This window comes from Triticum dicoccoides, chromosome 2B (assembly GCF_002162155.2).
Source record: "Triticum dicoccoides isolate Atlit2015 ecotype Zavitan chromosome 2B, WEW_v2.0, whole genome shotgun sequence".
Classification (NCBI taxonomy): Eukaryota; Viridiplantae; Streptophyta; class Magnoliopsida; order Poales; family Poaceae; genus Triticum; species Triticum dicoccoides.
Genome location: NC_041383.1, coordinates 823,013,903 through 823,032,534, shown reverse-complemented (window position 1 = coordinate 823,032,534; position 18,632 = coordinate 823,013,903). Strand labels below are relative to the sequence as shown.

At 46.5% G+C, this 18,632-nt stretch overlaps 1 pseudogene; it reads right to left on the bottom strand.

Annotated features, from left to right (window-relative positions):
• Positions 1-1,562: 1,562 nt before the first annotated feature.
• Positions 1,563-18,632, bottom strand: part of LOC119361587 — a 38,015-nt pseudogene continuing 20,945 nt past the window's right edge.

Here is an 18,632-nt window from a genome sequence, read left to right as displayed (position 1 = left end):
TTCAAATAATTGAGCTGTGTGTGTGTGGTGCCAGCGGAATCCATCAGGATATAATGGCATCCTGGAGAGGTTCCGCGGCTGGGCGGACGAAATAGTCTACGACGTGTACGCGTGAAATCAAAGCAGATAAAGACGGATGACGCGTTTTCCATATATCCCAAGCATTATTTCTTTTCTTGGAGTTGGAATAGAATCAACCATGTATTCTTCCTTTTTTCTTTGCGGGATACAAGTGCGGATGATATTTTTTCAACACAGGATGGATTTTGTTAGTGTAAAATGGAGCATCAAGAGGATCGAAACACAATAAGCACATAGCTAATACCAACCCACACGCAAAAAACACGCTGTCAACTAACAAAGTCATAAAAGACCAAAGCTATCTGTAGGAGACGAAAAAAGAAACAAAAATAAATAAATAAAGCGTTCATATATTTATGTTGAAACTGCGGATGATAATCGTCAGCAATATGAATCTAATAGGAACCTTCCAAGCTTCTTCCGTCGATATTCATGTTAAAAGTTCTTGCAAGAGTTTCAAATGGCATTTCTAACCGATCCCTTATAACTGGTCAGAGAAGTAAAAGTTCGGTTTTACTCCTCTAACCAGCACCTAGCTGATCCTCAATTGGCATTAGTGGAGTAAAAAGTTTAGGCCTCGTTTGATAACTCAGTATTTTCTATGCATTATGAGAATACTACAGTTTTTATGATTAACACAGTTTAAATTACTGTGAGCTGTTTGGCAACCACACAAAACCGCAGTATTAATACAGCAGTATTCTCTAAACCACGGTATTTTTTCTGCATAAAAAAAACAACCCAGGACCTCTTTTTTCTAAACAGAGCACGCGAAAAGAAGGAGCGCATCCTTAGCCGCCGCCATCGCCCTGTCGTTCCTGGAGGTTGTCTTGGTCGCCGGCCATGAACAAATCAAAAAGGTTCCTCCCGCTGCTACCTCGGATTTTCCATGGAAGTATGATGGACTGGCCTGGCCGGGATGATCAAGCCGTTCTCCTTCATGCGCCGCTCGGCTTTGCGTGGTGCGCCGCCGGCAGAGCCGTGTTGCGGAGCGTCAGGTCGTTGATCCGCGCCAGTACGTTGTACTAGTTCGATTGCATCCTTGATGAGTGTAACATGCATCGAGCTTCTCCATCCGTTCAATTAGTCCGTGGTCGTACTAGTTTGTGCATGCTGGTGCGCTGTGCAACTCTAGCTAGCTCGCAACGCGAGCGTTTGCAACTGCTTCAAACGGCGAGATAGTTAATTTTAGTTGGCGCCCAGACACCTGCCGCTAGTTGCTGCAGGATACGACGACATGGGCCACGCCACTCCGTCCACCGGCCACCACCCTTCGTCCGCTACCTTGAGCTCCCCTTCTCATGGAAGCGCCGCCCGCCATCCGAAGGAAATTTGTGTGTAAGATGGATGCAAGTTCTGGTGTTGGGAGGAAGCATACATCCATGTATTGTTAGCACGAAAATTGATAGGTGTGTGTGCACTCGTTGCTAGAGTAGAGGCTAGATATGAGACTAGAGATGAGATTAGATGCGAAGCAACATCTACTTCTTTAGAATCGAAGAAGAAAGAAATGTGCAAGCTCGAGAAGCTGCAGATCGACAATAAAGACATAGAGAAGATATTAATCCAACATGTGGGAGCAGTTATGGAAATTGCATATCTTTTAAAATGTCTAATTGTGGTTCTTGTTTTTTTTTTGTCTTGCTCTCATAGCGAAGCATTGGTGAATTGTGTACTCCGATGTATCAAAATGCCGTTGAATGAAATAATGAAGCAAAGAAATGTGTTTCGGTGGCCGAAAATAAAATGCAAATGAAATCTCTTTTTTACTCTTATATATAGAGGGTCGACTAGGTCCGACTGAGGGTTTAGTCTATCAGATACTACACTAAGCATTTATTTAATTGGGATCGGTTAGAAATGCCCTAAGCACTTTATACAACAAACTAACCGTATATTTTCATTCCATGAGAAACTATTGTTTTCATTATTTAACCGCGAGGATGAGACATTACTTAACTCATCACAAGAGGAGTCATTTTTTAAAGGCGCCAAGTGCATGCCGCGCTTTGTAGACTTTTGGTGTGGAGAATGGTCTATGTGTTAGCTCAGTTTCACTCATTTTCGAAAAGAGTGTGCGTGGTGCACCATTGCTCGTCGTTTGGACTCTGAAGTATCGCAAGCCACAAGAAGTTTTCCTCGTCTCACTCATTACTCTTTTTATTTTTTGCAAGGATCATTCAACCCATGACTATGTCCTCTGCAGTAAATTGATGAAATGGACAAAAAATTGATTGATCAACCTTCAACCATGTTTGATTGATATAAATTAATTAGTACGTGATGGAGAGCTACACTCATGGGACTCATTCAGAAAAAACAGAGACCGTAAGAGTAGCTAGTTGGTCAAAACACGAGTGCAGCGTTTTGGTGCAGAGGCGATACTGGTCACGGTATCTGAACTGTCGGCATGGCTCTCCTCACGCGTTCACACCATCGCTCTCTGTCTCTCTCATGTCCCACGGTGAGGTCTCCACCAGGAGCCTCTATTTGACTAGCTCGTTAATCAAAGATGGTTAAGTTTCCTAACCATAGACATGATTTGTTATTTAATTAACGGGATCACATCATTAAGACAATGATGTGATTGACTTGACCCATTCCATTAGCTTAGCACTTGATCGTTTAGTATGTTGCTATTGCTTTCTTCATGACTTATACATGTTCCTATAACTATGCGATTATACAACTCCCGTTTACCGGAGGAACACTTTGTGTGCTACCAAACGTCACAACGTAACTGGGTGATTATAAAGGTGCTCTACAGGTGTCTCCGAAGGTACTTGTTGAGTTGGCGTATTTCGAGATTAGGATTTGTCACTCCGATTGTCGGAGAGGTATCTCCGGGCCCTCTCGGTAATGCATATCACTATAAGCCTTGCAAGCAATGTGACTAATGAGTTAGTTGCGGGATGATGCATTACAGAACGAGTAAAGAGACTTGCCGGTAACGAGATTGAACTAGGTATTGAGATACCGACGATCGAATCTCGGGCAAGTAACATACCGATGACAAAGGGAACAACTTATGTTGTTATGCGGTTTGACCGATAAAGATCTTCGTAGAATATGTGGGAGCCAATATGAGCATCCAGGTTTCACTATTGGTTATTGACCGGAAACGTGTCTCGGTCATGTCTACATAGTTCTCGAACCTGTAGGGTCCGCACACTTAAAGTTAGATGACGGTTATATTATGAGTTTATGTGTTTTGATGTACCTAAGGTAGTTCGTTGTCCCGGATGAGATCGGGGACATGACGAGGAGTCTCGAAATGGTCGAGACGTAAAGATCGATATATTGGACGACTATATTCGTACATCAGAAAGGTTCCGAGTGATTCGGGTATTTTTCGGAGTACCGGAGAGTTACGGGAATTCGCGGGGGGTTATATGGGCCTTATTGGGCTTTAGGGTAAAGAGAGAGTATAGGCTGGGCGTCCCCCCCCCCCAAGGTCTAGTCCGAATTGGACTAGGGGGAGGGGCTGTGCCCCCTCCTTCCTTCTCTTCTCTCTCCCCTTTCCTTGACTCCTACTCCTACTACTTGGAAGGGGGGGGGGGAATCTTACTCCCGGTGGGAGTAGGACCCCTCTTAGGGCGCGCCATAGAGAGGGCCGGCCCTCCCCCTCCTCCACTCCTTTATATACGGCGAGGTGGGCACCCCTTGGAGACACAACAATTGATCTCTTGATCTCTTAGCCGTGTGCGGTGTCCCTCTCCACCATATTCCACCTCGATCATATCGTAGCGGTGCTTAGGCGAAGTCCTGCGTCGGTAGCAACATCATCACCGTCACCACGCCGTCGTGCTGACGAAACTCTCCCTCAAAGCTCGGCTGGATCGGAGTTCGAGGGATGTCATCGAGCTGAACGTGTGCAAGAACTCGGAGGTGCCGTGCTTTCGGTGCTTGATCGGTCGGGCCGTGAAGACGTACGACTACATCAACCGCGTTGTGCTCAGGGGTGGAGCCAGAACTTTTGCGAAGCCCGGGCAAACTTAAGCCTGAATGTCTAACATCCAAATAAAAAATTCCGTACTGGGTAGACAATATATACTATGCATCAAACTTGCAAAGCACAAATCCACATTAATATTGAAGTGAAAATACGGACATAACAGTCATACAAATGTAATATTTAAGCACAATAATGTCAGTTGGTTGCATAGAGAATAAATGACAAACAAACAACAAAATAAAATCCGTTTGCTCTTTCGCAGATATATCACGTGATTCATTAATAAGCACCGAGAATTGTTTGTCACCAAGCTCTGCCATGATCTTCTTTCTAACTTCATGTGCACAACACATTGCAAGCTCCTTTTGAATGTCACCAGAGGCTTTCGGTCTACAAGGGTATGTAGACACACTCTTGACCGCCACGAATTTGGATTAGGGAGTGAGAAAGAGGAGCGGCCCCCCTCCCCTCCCGTGGCGCTCCCCCGGGCGCGCCTGGGAGGGAACCCTAGCGCCGCCGCCCCCGTCCCTTCGCCCCATCGCCCCTCCCTCACCGCCGCCGGTGGCGTCACCGGCCAAAGGCCGCGTGGCGCACGCGCGGCGGGGCGGCTCTCTCCCTCGCGCGGGTGGCGGGCGTCGCAGGGCGGCCTCCCCTGCTCGGTGGTGTCGGGCGCCGGCGTGCCTCTGCTCCGGCCTCCCTCCTCCGCCCCGCTCCCTGGTGGCCAGCCCGCGTCGCCTCCTCTCCTCCTCCCCCTCGACCTCGGCTCGTGGGGTTCTGGAGGCCCGGGGCGTGCTGGCGGCGGATCTGGCACCCCCTGCCTAGATTCGGCGGGTGGTGGCGGTTGGCGGCTTCAGGGTCGTCCGGCGGCCCCTTTCAGGTGGCGGTGCTGCAGCCGGGGCTCATCCTCTCTGGTGGGGTGGCTGGGCTCTGGCTGGACCTGGCCAGGGCGTGGAGACGCGGGGGGTGTGGTGCGCGCATTGGGGGCTAGCCGGCGGCGCGTGGTACCGGTGGTGCGTGCCCGGCGGCTCCGGCGCTTGGAGCCCGCCGGGCGACGCGGGTAGGGCAGCGGTCGGGCGTGGCTGCTGCTCCGGTCGTGGGCGGCGACATGGGTAAGTCTCGGTGGCCTACCGGTGTCGTGGCGGCTTCACGGTGACTCGACGGATCTGTCCGCGGCAACGGCTGGCTCCTCCGGCGTCGGTTTGTCTGCGTTCGGGCCGTCTCGTCCTTCACCCCATCTCCTCGTCGCCCGGGCGCTACTCCCATCAAAGGGCTGGACCTTTCCCAGCTGCGATCCACCGCTCGTCTCGTGCCCGTTGCCGCCGGACAGAGCTCGTTCGCGCACGATGCAGCAGGACCGAGTTTGTCTCGCGCACGATGCTGCAGGACCGGACTCGTCTCGCGCACGATGCAGCAGGACCAAGCTCGTCTCGTGCACGTTGCAACAGGACCGAGCTCATCTCGCGCACGATGCTGCAGGACCGAGCTCATCTCGCGCTTGGGGTAGCAGGATGGGTCGGTGGATGCCGACGCTGGGGGTTGCCCAGGGGCGCGAAAGGTGGGACCTTTCCGCTCGTCTCTCTCGTTGGGGTGCACCGGGTCACGGGTGAGGTGGTGTCGAGGTCTTGGATGCTGGGGCGGCGGCCCTGGTGGTGGTGGTGGCGCGGTGCTCTTGGACAAAGCCCGCGCCTTGGTGCTGCCCGCTCATCATGGCCGTGTGGGCGGCGTGGTTGGCGGGGTGTGGCGTTCGGTGGCGGTGAATGTTGGCCGAGGTGAGAACCTGCTCTATCTTCGGATGGACCGGCGGCGGCGAAGATCGCTCCCTTCTTGAAGGCGTCGTCGCGGCTCTCATTGTCCGTCTTGCGGCTCTGGGGGAAACTTTGATCCTTGGATCGGGCGGTGGCGGCGCTCCGGCGTCGTTTCCTTCCTGAAGGCGCCGCCTTGGAGCGCATGGTTCGTCATATGTAGCTTCATATCTTCGGGGCGGTAGTGCTAGGAGTAGTTTTGCTGCGCTCAGCGCCTTTGTATCCCGTCCTGGGTGTGTTCGTGAGTTGCGGTGGCGTAGCGTGTGGTTGTACTGGATGCTTGTGGGTTGTTGCTTTATATATAAAGCGGGGCGAAAGCCTTTTTCGGTAATGTCACCAGATGTCATTTGTGCAATTTCTGCCACCACGGTTGAAGTCATCTCTGACTTGTTCATTCTTAGTTTTTTCCAAATCTATCATCTCTCTAAAGTTTCCCTTGTTTAGAGAAGTAGCTGATTCATCATGTCCGCGTAATGCCAAGCCTTGTGCAATGAGATATCTTGAACAACTTACAGAACAAGTTAAACGAATCTTATACATTTCTTCTGATTCCTTGCTTGATCTAGCAAAGTTACTTGCCACACTTTGTCTTTGATTATTATAATCATCATAATGCTTGACGCAAGAGTTGTGCTTACTACCATGACCACCAATATGATCTTTGAAGACTTTAGATGCATGCTTCCAATCTGTAAATCCTTCTTTGGTGAAGACTTCATAACCAAAGTGCTCAGCCCTTCCGGGTTGCTTAAAGAGAAAACAATAAAAACAATAAGCTGCATTCTTCCGCTCACTGTATTCTATCCAGTCGTACCTTTTATACCAAGATTTCGAAAATGCTCTTGAGGAACGCGAACTTCCAAATTCAGTACGATGGTATTTATTCAAATCTGGGTGCATTGAACCCTTCAATATATATGCTCTCCTCACTTGGTCTTGAATATCAGGAGGATACTCACAAATTTGTTTCCTCTTTCCCGGATCGCGCTCAATCGCATTTGGATTAAATTCATTGGCAACGTTTGGCGCTGGTGGCTCTACTTCTATTTCAGGCTGTGCATCATTCACATTTTCAGTCCTTTGCTCTACTTCTACTTCAGGTTGCACATCATTCATATTTTTAGTCCTTGCTCCCTTAACCAAAAGCCTCCTCATCTCTGAAATTTAGTGAGTAAAAAATCTGAAGTTAGTTTTTACACAAATAAGAATATGGATTAATCACAAGTTCATAGTACAGTACAATAAAAAAGCTACTTGCATCAACTACATGTATCAGATTATCAAGTATTTCTTGATGTTGCCAAACTAAAGTGAATCGGTGAAATATTTCTTAAAATTACTAGAGGAAAGAGTCTGCAACCTGCATACTAGTTTTTCAGTCTAATTAACTTACAGTTTCTGTAGTTTCCAGCATAAAAGTGGATTTTCTTTTTGGACTTTGGTCATAATCATCCCCAATCAAAAGTTCCTATATAAATAAGCCCTAAGTACATCAATCTCATTATCTCAACCCAAGTCAGTTATTAAGTACGCAATCTAACCGGAAGTCGAAGGAAAGGAACTGCCTCAGCCTTCAGGAGAGGAAGGGCCAAAGGAGGGGACGACCGTGGCCACTGCCGGCTCGCCGTCGGCCTGCCGCTCGCCCAGCCCCAGACCGCCGCCTCGCCTTCAAGTCCCTGCCGCACTTGGGAGAAACCAAAGAGATGCGAGTACACGAGAAGCCGAGAAGGCGAGAACTGTCTGGACTCTGGAGCAATCGATGGTATTCCCTGTTGCCTCCTCGGCTAGAGCGAAGCGATCGATGGTATTCTTTTTTTTCTAGTGGGGTGGAGTGATCGGGACGTTCAAGTAAATAACTGGGCTGGGCTGTGAAGGAGGCCTAATACAGTTTTGCCCGGGTAAATCTACTCTGTATCGAGCAGTTTTCCATATTGTGGTACGACCACTGTTGCAGTCGGAGTGCCAGTGAGCCCGGGCAACTGCCCAGGGTCACTGGGCGCTCGCTCCGCCACTGGTTGTGCTAACGCTTCCGCTTTCGGTCTACGAGGGTACGTGGACACACTCTCCCCTCTCGTTGCTATGCATCACCATGAGTTTGCGTGTGCGTAGGATTTTTTTTGAAATTACTACGTTCCCCAACAGTGGCATCCGAGCCTAGGTTTTATGCACTGATGATATATGCACGAGTAGAACAAAAGTGAGTTGTGGGCAATACAAGTCATACTGCTTACCAGCATGTCATACTTTGGTTCGGCGGTATTGTTGGATGAAGCGGCCTGGACCGACATTACGCATACGCTTACGCGAGACTGTTTCTACCGACGTGCTTTGCACACAGGTGGCTGGCGGGTGTCAGTTTCTCCAACTTTAGTTGAACTGAGTGTGGCTACACCCGGTCCTTGATAAGGTTAAAACAACAGTAACTTGACGAACTATCGTTGTGGTTTTGATGCGTAGTTAAGAACGGTTCTTGCTCATCCCGTAGCAAACACGTAAAACTTGCAACAACAAAGTAGAGGACGTCTAACTTGTTTTTGCAGGGCATGTTGTGATGTTATATGGTTAAGACGTGATGCTATATTTTATTGTATGAGATGATCATGTTTTGTAACCGAGTTATCGGTAACTGGCAGGAGCCATATGGTTGTTGCATTATTGTATGCAATGCAATTGCCCTGTAATTGCTTTACTTTATCACTAAGCGGTAGCGATAGTCGTAGAAGCAATAGTTGGCAAGACGACAACGATGCTACGATGGAGATCAAGGTGTCGCGCCGGTGACGATGGTGATCATGACGATGCTTCGGAGATGGAAATCACTAGCACAAGATGATGATGGCCATATCATATCACTTATATTGATTGCATGTGATGTTTATCTTTTATGCATCTTATCTTGCTTTGATTGACGGTAGCATTATAAGATGATCTCTCACTAAATTTCAAGGTATAAGTGTTCTCCCTGAGTATGCACCGTTGCGAAAGTTCTTCGTGCTGAGACACCACGTGATGATTGGGTGTGATAGGCTCTACGTTCAAATACAACGGGTGCAAAACAGTTGCATAAGCGGAATAGTCAGGTTAAACTTGACGAGCCTAGCATATATAGATATGGCCTCAGAACACTGAGACCGAAAGGTCGAGCGTGAATCATATAGTAGATATGATCAACATAGTGATGTTCACAATTGAAAACTAGTCCATCTCACGTGATGATCGGACATGGTTTAGTTGATTTGGATCACGCGAGCACTTAGATGATTAAAGGGATGTCTATCTAAGTGGAAGTTCCTGGTAGTATTTTGCAAATTATGTTGTAGATCAATAGCTCGCGTTGTTGCTTCCCTATGTTTTTATATGTGTCCCTAGAGAAAACTAAGTTGAAAGATGTTAGTAGCAATGATGCGGACTTGATCCGTGATCTGAGGTTTATCCTCATTGCGGCACAGAAGAATTATGTCCTTGATGCACCGCTAGGTGACAGACCTATTGCAGGAGCAGATGCGGACGTTATGAACGTTTGGCTAGCTCAATATGATGACTACTTGATAGTTTTGTGCACCATGCTTTATGGCTTAGAATCGGGACTTGTAAGTGCATCTAGTGCCCCTTAGTGATTTTGGTGTATTGAAGACTTATAGGTTAAGAGACTAATGTGTTTATGAGTGTACACAGCTCTATAAGTCTATGAGGAGTTTGATATTTACAGAGAAAGTCAACCCCTAAAAATGAAGTTCTTCGACTGAAGACTTTGGATTTCTGAAGAATTTCTGAAGACTTTAAAAGTGAAGAAATTGGTGTGACCTTGAAGACTTCGTATTCATTTGAGGAACATGAAGCGTGAAGACTTTTGTTTTCGTAGTTTCGTTTTCTCTTTCTTGAGTCATAGGAAACACCGTACTGTTAAAGGGGGTCGAGGAAATACTAAGGAAAAATTTCCATGTGATGCTCAACTCAAAATCCTACACCTACCAATCCCTTCGAGTGAAGCCTTTGGAAATCTCATACAGTTCTGTCAATTTCTTCAGTGACAGAGACGAAGTTCTTTTGGTCGCTGAGGAATTTGTTCTGACTAAGGAGTTAGGAATTCGCCAGTGCGGATTGCCTACACAGTGAGGAACATGATAGCCCTGAGGAATTTGAAAGTCAAATTTCCGACCGTTGCTGTGCTGCGCGCCAGCTGTTCCAAAATATCTTATCCACCTAACGGTCATATCATTGAAGGGCATTTATGTCTTATCATGTCGGGCTGCTCCCTAGGCTATAAATAGCCGCCCCCTACAACCACTAGCTGGTTGGCTGCTCCGAGAGAACTTGACACTTGTCATTTGAGAGCAACCCATCCTCCGAGGACTTTGAGCGAAAATCTTCGAGTGAGGAAAAACCCAAAAACCAAACCCCTACAAACCCAAAGTGCTTGAGCATCACTTAAGAGATTGATCCTGCGTGGATCCGACACTTGTTACCTTTGAAGACTGTGCTTCTTCCAGACGGTTAGGCGTCATGGTCTAGCGCATCCAAGAGGAATTGTGGATCGCCGAGTGACCAAGTCTGTGAAGGTTTGGAAGTCGCCTGAAGACTTATCACGAGTGATTGGACGAGGTCTGTGTGACCTTAGTTCATGCCACGAACCGGGACAAATAACTTGCCTATATATACCCACCGCCGTGGCAGAGCACTCCACAGTGCTCTATTTTTTCAATCCGGCGAGGAGAGTGCATTTGGGTGCTCTAGTTCACCTCCTATGCACATGAGGTGTTCGATGAAATGCCCGAGCCACACTAGTTAAGCTTTCTCCTCTTGAAGCTCGACCTTGGAGCTCCATTTTTTCGATATTTCTCTAGATTTAGGGGTCCGTCACGCCCCGTCCCCGTTCTCACCGCCGTTGATCGCCCGCGCCGATCTCGTCGCCGGCACCACCATGGTGAGCCTCTTATTCTTATCTTCTTTCTGATACTTGTCTGATTTTCTTACTTTAGATAGATATTTGTCGGATTTTCTTAATTTTGACACACATAATTATATGTAATGCACGCAGATGAACGGGCAATGGATGTATGGTGACAGACACACCTCCGAGTACATTAAGGGCTTGCATATTTTTCTCGAAGTGGCTGAGGCAAAAAAGCAGAATGGTTTTATGTGTTGTCCATGCACTAAATGTGGGAATACGAAGTCTTACTCTGACCGGAAAATCCTTCACACCCACCTGCTTTACAAGGGTTTCATACCACACTATAATGTTTGGATGAGGCACGGAGAAATAGGGGTTATGATAGAAGACGGCGAAGAAGAAGAGTACGATGACAACTATGTGCCCCCTGAATACGGTGATGCTGCAATGGGGGGAGCTGCTGAAGATCAAGAGGAACCAGACAATGTGCTCGATGATGCTTCAACGGTGGAAGCTGCTGAAGATCAAGAGAAACCAGACGATGTGCCCGATGATGATCTCCGTCGGGTCATTGTCGATGCAAAGACGCAATGCGAAAGTCAAAAGGAGAAGCTGAAGTTCGATCGCATGTTAGAGGATCACAAAAAAAAGTTGTACCCCAATTGTGAAGATGGCAACACAAAGCTGGGTGCTGTACTGGAATTGCTGCAGTGGAAGGCAGAGAATGCTGTGCCTGACAAAGGATTTGAGAAGCTACTGAAAATATTGAAGAAGAAGCTTCCAAAGGATAATGAATTGCTCGACAGTACGTACGTAGCAAAGAAGGTCGTATGCCCTCTAGGATTGGAGGTGCAGAAGATACATGCATGCCTTAATGACTGCATCCTCTACCGCGGTGCGTACGAGGATTTGAACGCATGCCCGGTATGCGGTGCATTGCGGTATAAGATTAGACGAGATGACCCTGGTGATGTTGACAGCGAGCCCCGCAGGAAGAGAGTTCCTGCGAAGGTGATGTGGTATGCTCCTATAATACCACGGTTGAAACAACTGTTCAGAAACAAAGAGCATGCCAAGTTGATGCGATGGCACAGTGAGGACCGTAAGAAAGACGGGAAGTTGAGAGCACCCGCTGACGGATCGCACTGGAGAAAATCGAGAGAGAGTACTAGGCTGAGTTTGCACGTGACCCAAGGAATGTATGGTTTCGTTTAAGCGCGGATGGCGTTAATCCTTTCGGGGAGCAGAGCAGCAATCACAGCACCTAGCCCGTGACTCTATGTATGTATAACCTTTCTCCTTTGATGTGCATGAAGCGGAAGTTCATTATCATGCCAGTTCTTATCCAAGGCCCTAAGCAACCCGACAACGACATTGATGTGTACCTAAGGCCATTAGTTGATGAACTTTTACAGCTGTGGAATGGAAACGGTGTATGTGCGTGGGATGAGCACAAACAGGAGGAATTTAACCTACACGCTTTGCTGTTTGTAACCATCAACGATCGGCCCGCTCTCAGTAACCTTTCAGGACAGACAAACAAGGGATACCACGTATGCACGCACTGCTTAGCTAACACCGAAAGTATATACCTGGGAAGCTGCAGGAAGAATGTGTACCTAGGCCATCGTCGATTTCTTCCGACCAACCATCAATGTCGAAGAAAGGCAAGCATTTCAAAGGCGAGGCAGATCACCGGAAGAAGCCTGCCATGTGTACCGGTGATCACGTACTTGCTATGGTCAATGATTTACATGTAATCTTTGAAAAGGGTCCCGGCGGACTAGCTGTTCCGAGTGACGCTGGGGGACACGCACCCATGTGGAAGAAGAAATCCATATTTTGGGACCTACCCTACTGGAAAGACCTAGAGGTCCGCTCTTCGATCGACGTGATGCACGTGATGAAGAACCTTTGCGTGTACCTGCTAGGCTTCTTGGGCATGTATGGGAAGACAAAAGATACACCTGAGGCATGGGAGGATCTGCAACGCTTGCACGAAAAAGAGGGCATGCCTCCGAAGCAGTATGAAGGTCCTGCCAGCTACGCTCTTATGAAAGAATAGAAAGAAATCTTCTTTGAATGCCTGCTTAGTATGAAGGTCCCGACTGGCTTCTCTTCGAATATAAAAGGAATAATAAATATGGCAGAGAAAACGTTTCAGAACCTAAAGTCTCATGACTGCCACGAGATTATGACGCAACTGCTTCCGGTTGCATTGAGGGGGCTTCTACTGGAAAACGTCCGATTAGCCATTGTGAAGCTATGTGCATTCCTCAATGCAATCTCTCAGAAGGTGATCAATCCACAAATCATACCAAGGCTAAGGAGTGATGTGGTGCAATGTCTTGTCTGTTTCGAGCTGGTGTTCCCACCATCCTTCTTCAATATCATGACGCACATCCTAGTTCATCTAGTTGACGAGATTGTCATTCTAGGCCCCGTATTTCTACACAATATGTACCCCTTTGAGAGGTTCATGGGAGTCCTAAAGAAATATGTCCGTAACCGCGCTAGCCAGAAGGAAGCATCTCCATGGGCCATCAAACAGAGGATGTCATTGGGTTTTGTGTTGACTTCATTCCTGACCTTAAGAAGATAGGTCTCCCTAAATCGCGGTATGAGGGGAGACTGACTGGAAAAGGCACGCTTGGAGGGGAGACAATAATATGCAGGGACGAATATTCTTGGTCTCAAGCACACTGCACAGTTCTACAGAACTCTACCTTGGTGACCCCTTATGTCGATGAACACAAAAACAGTCTGCGCTCCAAACATCCGGAGTAGTGCGATGACTAGATTACATGTGAACACATCAGGACTTTCAGCAGTTGGTTGGAAACACGTCTCAGAGATGAAAACACTATTTGTGATGAGCTGTACTCGTTGTCCAGGGGACCATCTTTGACTGTTACGATTTGGAAAGGATACGAGATAAATGGGAATACATTTTACACGATTGCCCAAGATCAAAAGAGCACCAACCAAAACAGCGGTGTCCGCTTTGATGCAGCCACCGAGAGGGGAAAGGACACATATTATGGTTACATAGTGGACATATGGGAACTTGACTACGGAGTAGATTTTAAGGTCCCTTTGTTTAAGTGCAAATGGGTCAATCTGTCAGGAGGCGGGGTACAGGTAGATCCACAGTACCGAATGACAACAGTGGATCTGAACAATCTTGGGTACACTGACGAGCCGTTCGTCCTAGCCAATGATGTGGCACAGGTTATCTATGTGAAGGACATGTCTACCACACCGAGAAAAAGAAAAAATAAGGAAGCGAATACATCATACGATGAGCCAAAGCGCCACATAGTTCTTTCAGGAAAAAGGGACATCGTGGGAGTGGAGGGCAAGACAGATATGTCCGAAGACTATAAAAATTTCATGAAATTCCTCCCTTCAAAGTCAAGGCTGACCCAAGCATCCTGATAAATGATGAAGATTATCCATGGTTACGGCGCAATAAGGAAAGGACACAGGTGAAGAAAAAGTGAAGACTTTCTCCACAACTATTATGATGATACCATGCCAACTTTCAACCTTTTTGTAGTTCATTTGAAATGCATGTTGTAACAGACAAGTTTCCGTATGAAATCCTGATACTTCGAAAGAGATTGTCCGTTTTGTACACGAAGTGCATCCAGTTTTTGTCGTAACCCTCTCAACTTTCTTGCATATGCTATGTAGATGAAATGATGATACCATGCCAAAATAAAAGAGAGGCGCAATGCTCACCTGCACGTTGCTTAGCTTCAGGCCAACATGTAGGTGAGCACTGCGCTTCTCCCTTTATCGTGTCTACACTCAAGGCTTATAAACCGCTGTGAGTGCCTCTCGCTTGGCGAGGTGGGACTAAAAAACAGCTGCAGAAAGAATCAACTAAAAAACTCTTTTACCGGTTCATGCCACGAACCGGTACTAAAAGGTGCTCGTGGGCCCCAGCCTTTGTAACAGCCTTAGAACTGGTACTAAAGGAATCAACTAAAAAGCTTTTATAAACCTCTAGTATTGTTGAAACTAAAATTATATAGAATTTTGTTACAAACTTTAATAGCAAAAAGAATTATCATAAAAGAAAATAAATAAGTAATTAGAATTTAGTTCAAAACATTAAATGCAAAAAGAATTATCATAAAAGAAAATAAGTAAGTAATTATAATTTTGTTACAAACTTTAATAGCAAAAAGAATTATCATAAAAGAAAATAAATAAGTAATTAGAATTTTGTTCAAAATATTAAAAGCAAAAAGAATTATCATAAAAGAAAATAAATAAGTAATTAGAATTTTGTTACAAACTTTAATAGCAAAAAGAATTATCGTAAAAGAAAATAAATAAGTAATTAGAAACAAAAAAGAAAGCAAAAAAACTGGGAAAAATTAGAAAAAAGTGAAAATAGATAAGTAATTAGTATTTTGTTCAAAACATTAAAAGCAAAAAGAATTATCATAAAATAAAATAAATAAATAAATAGAATTTTGTTACAAACTTTAATAGCAAAAAGAATTATCGTAAAAGAAAATAAATAAGTAATTAGAAACAAAAAGGAAAGCAAAAAAACTGGGGAAAAAAGAAAAAAAGTGCCACCTACAAGGCCACCACTATCTACATACGACTAAAAACCCATTACTAGGGCCAGGATGCAGGCCCGCAGTAGGCCCAATAGGCCCACAAGCAAAGAGAGTGATTTGAGGCCCATAAGCCTGCAGTAGAGAGGAGCTCGAAGTGGTTGGTTCGACAGGGCTTATAAACCACTCCGAGCCCCTCTCGGCTAGCGAGGTGGGACTAAACATAGCACTGCACCGCGCCAGTTCTAACACACGACCTTTGGTCCCGGTTGGTGCCACCAACCGGGACTAGAGGGGTGCATTGGTACCGGTTGGTGGCACGAACCGGTACCAATGCACCCCTTTAGTCCCGGTTGGTGGCACCAACCGGGACCAAAGTTCTCTTTTTCACGCCCTTTGGGCTGCTGAAAAGAGGCCTTTGGTCCCGGTTGGTGGCACCAACCGGGATTAAAGGGGTGCATTGGTCCCGGTTGGTGCCATGAACTGGGACCAATGCTCTGCCTATATAAGCAGCCTCGCGAAAATTTGGTTCAGTTCATTCTTCCCCGCCGCCTGACGCCGCCAGGCTGCCCGTCCGTCTCCGCCTCGCCGTCGCCGTCGTCGCCTCGCGCCATCCCACGCCGCCACGACGCTGTCCCGTGCCGCCCCGATGCCGTCCCGCGCCGCACCGGCCCGCGACGCCCCGACGCCGTTGCCGCCCCGCGCCGCACCTCGCCGTCGCCATCGCCGTCGCCGTGCCTCCCCGCCCCACGCCGCACCTCGCCGTCACCGTCGCCATCCCCGACACCATCGCCGTGAGCAAAAGTTTTGCTAATTTAATTTGATGTTAATAGTAGTTAATTTAAATGTGTAGTTAATTGAGTTAGATTTTGTTAGAGTTTTTTTAGATATTTTGTTAGATTTTGTTGTAGTTCATAGATTTTTTTTGTTAGATGTGTAGTAATTTAGATTTTTTTGTTAGATGTTAGTAGTATTTAGTTGAGATTTTTTTGTTAGATTTTTTTGTAGTTCATAGATTTTTTTTAGATTTTTTGTTAGATTTTTTTTCTGTTAATAGGTTTTTTTGGTGATATTATTGTTGAATATGTTTGTATGTTCATATATATGCAAAGATCGAATATGTCAAATTTTTCTGATTTTTTTCTGTTCATAGAATTTTTCTGATTTTTTTCTGTTGTAATTTTGTTCATAGAATTTTAATGATTTTTTTGTTCATTGTATTTTCTTTGTCAATTTATGTATATGTTCATATTGTGTATGTATAGGAAAATTGTGCATGATCAAAGTCATTTATGAATATGTTCATATTTAGAATAGAGGAAAAAGGAAAAAATAAGAAGAGAAAGTGTTTAATATAATTAGTTAGAAAAATAATAGAACTATAGTTAAACTAGTTAATTTTAAGTAAGTACTACTTTGTTTTATTTATAGTAAGTGCTTCATATATAGTTGAACTAGCTAGTTGATTTAATAAACTACTTTATTTTACTATATATAGAAGTAGTTTGTTTTTAGTTAGTACTACTTTATTTATTCATAGTAAGTGCTTAGTAGTTGAACTAGTTGATTTAATTAATAAAACTACTTTATTTAACTATATATAGAACTAGTTCCCGCATCGACGTCGACTATGCCTATCCCGCATCCTCGTCGTCGGTGGCTCAGCAGTGGAGGCCTGCTTGATCAGGGCCATGTTCGGGACTGGGCTCCGCCGGGTTGGTATTGGGAGGTGCTACCTTCCGGGGGACGTAGGTTGGTGAGGAGGCAGCCCATTGTTGACCCGATACTTGTTTGGTGGAGGTCGCGTGGGCCAGTGACGGTGCCGAGACTTCCGGACACCACGGAGGTGGTACGTCACCGTGTCAGCGAGGAGGACGAGCACGTCCGTCGCTACATGGTTGCATTGGAGGGCAGGTTCGACAATACTTGGCAGGTTCTTCAGGGATCTCACTGGAGCTATGATCCTGTGATGGTTCCTTATCTTTGGGTGTCCACCGCCCGCGACGATACCCGTCTGTTGGGGAACGTAGCAGAAATTCAAAATTTTCCTACGTGTCACCAAGATCTATCTATGGAGAGACCAGCAACGAGTAGAAAGAGAGTGCATCTACATACCCTTGTAGATCGCTAAGCGGAAGCGTTCAAGTGAACGGGGTTGATGGAGTCGTACTCGTCGTGATTCAAATCACCGATGATCCTAGTGCCAAACGGACGGCACCTCCGCGTTCAACACACGTACAGCCCGGTGACATCTCCCACGCCTTGATCCAGCAAGGAGAGAGGGAGAGGTTGAGGAAGACTCCATCCAACAGCAGCACAACGGCGTGGTGGTGGTGGAGGAGCGTGGCAATCCAGCAGGGCTTCGCCAAGCACCATGGGAGAGGAGGAGTAGGGAGAGAGGTAGGGTTGTGCCAGAACTTCGTGTGTAGCTCCCATGCGCCTCCCCACTATATATAGGGGTGGAGGGGCTGGTTTCTTTCCCTCCAAGTCCATTGGGGCGTTGGCCAAGGTGGGAGGAAAGAAATCTCATTATTTCCTTCCCCACCGATTGTTATCCCCCCTTTTTAGGGATCTTGATCTTATCCCTTCGGGATATGATCTTATTCCTTCTAAGGGGGATCTTGGTGCGCCTTGACCAGGGGTGTGGGGCCTTGCCCCCACTACCCACGTCCATGTGGGTCCCCCCATGCAGGTGGGCCCCACTCCGGAACCTTCTAGAACCTTCCCGGTACAATACCGAAAAATCCCGAACATTTTCCGGTGGCCAAAATAGGACTTCCCATATATAAATCTTTACCTCCGGACCATTCCGGAACTCCTCGTGACGTCCGGGATCTCATCCGGGACTCCGAACAACATTCGGTAACCACATACAAACTTCCTTTATAACCCTAGCGTCATCGAACCTTAAGTGTGTAGACCCTACGGGTTCGGGAGACATGTAGACATGACCGAGACGTTCTCCGGTCAATAACCGACAGCGGGATCTGGATACCCACCACATGTTCCACGATGATCTCATCGGATGAACCACGATGTCAAGGACTTAATCAATCCCGTATTCAATTCCCTTTGTCTATCGGTATGTTACTTGCCCGAGATTCAATCGTCGGTATCCAATACCTTGTTCAATCTCGTTACCGGCAAGTAACTTTACTCGTTCCGTAACACATCATCCCGTGATCAACTCCTTGGTCACATTGCGCATATGATGATGTCCTACCGAGTGGGCCCAGAGATACCTCTCCGTTTACACGGAGTGACAAATCCCAGTCTCGATCCGCATAAAACAATAGATACTTTCGGAGATACCTGTAGTGCAC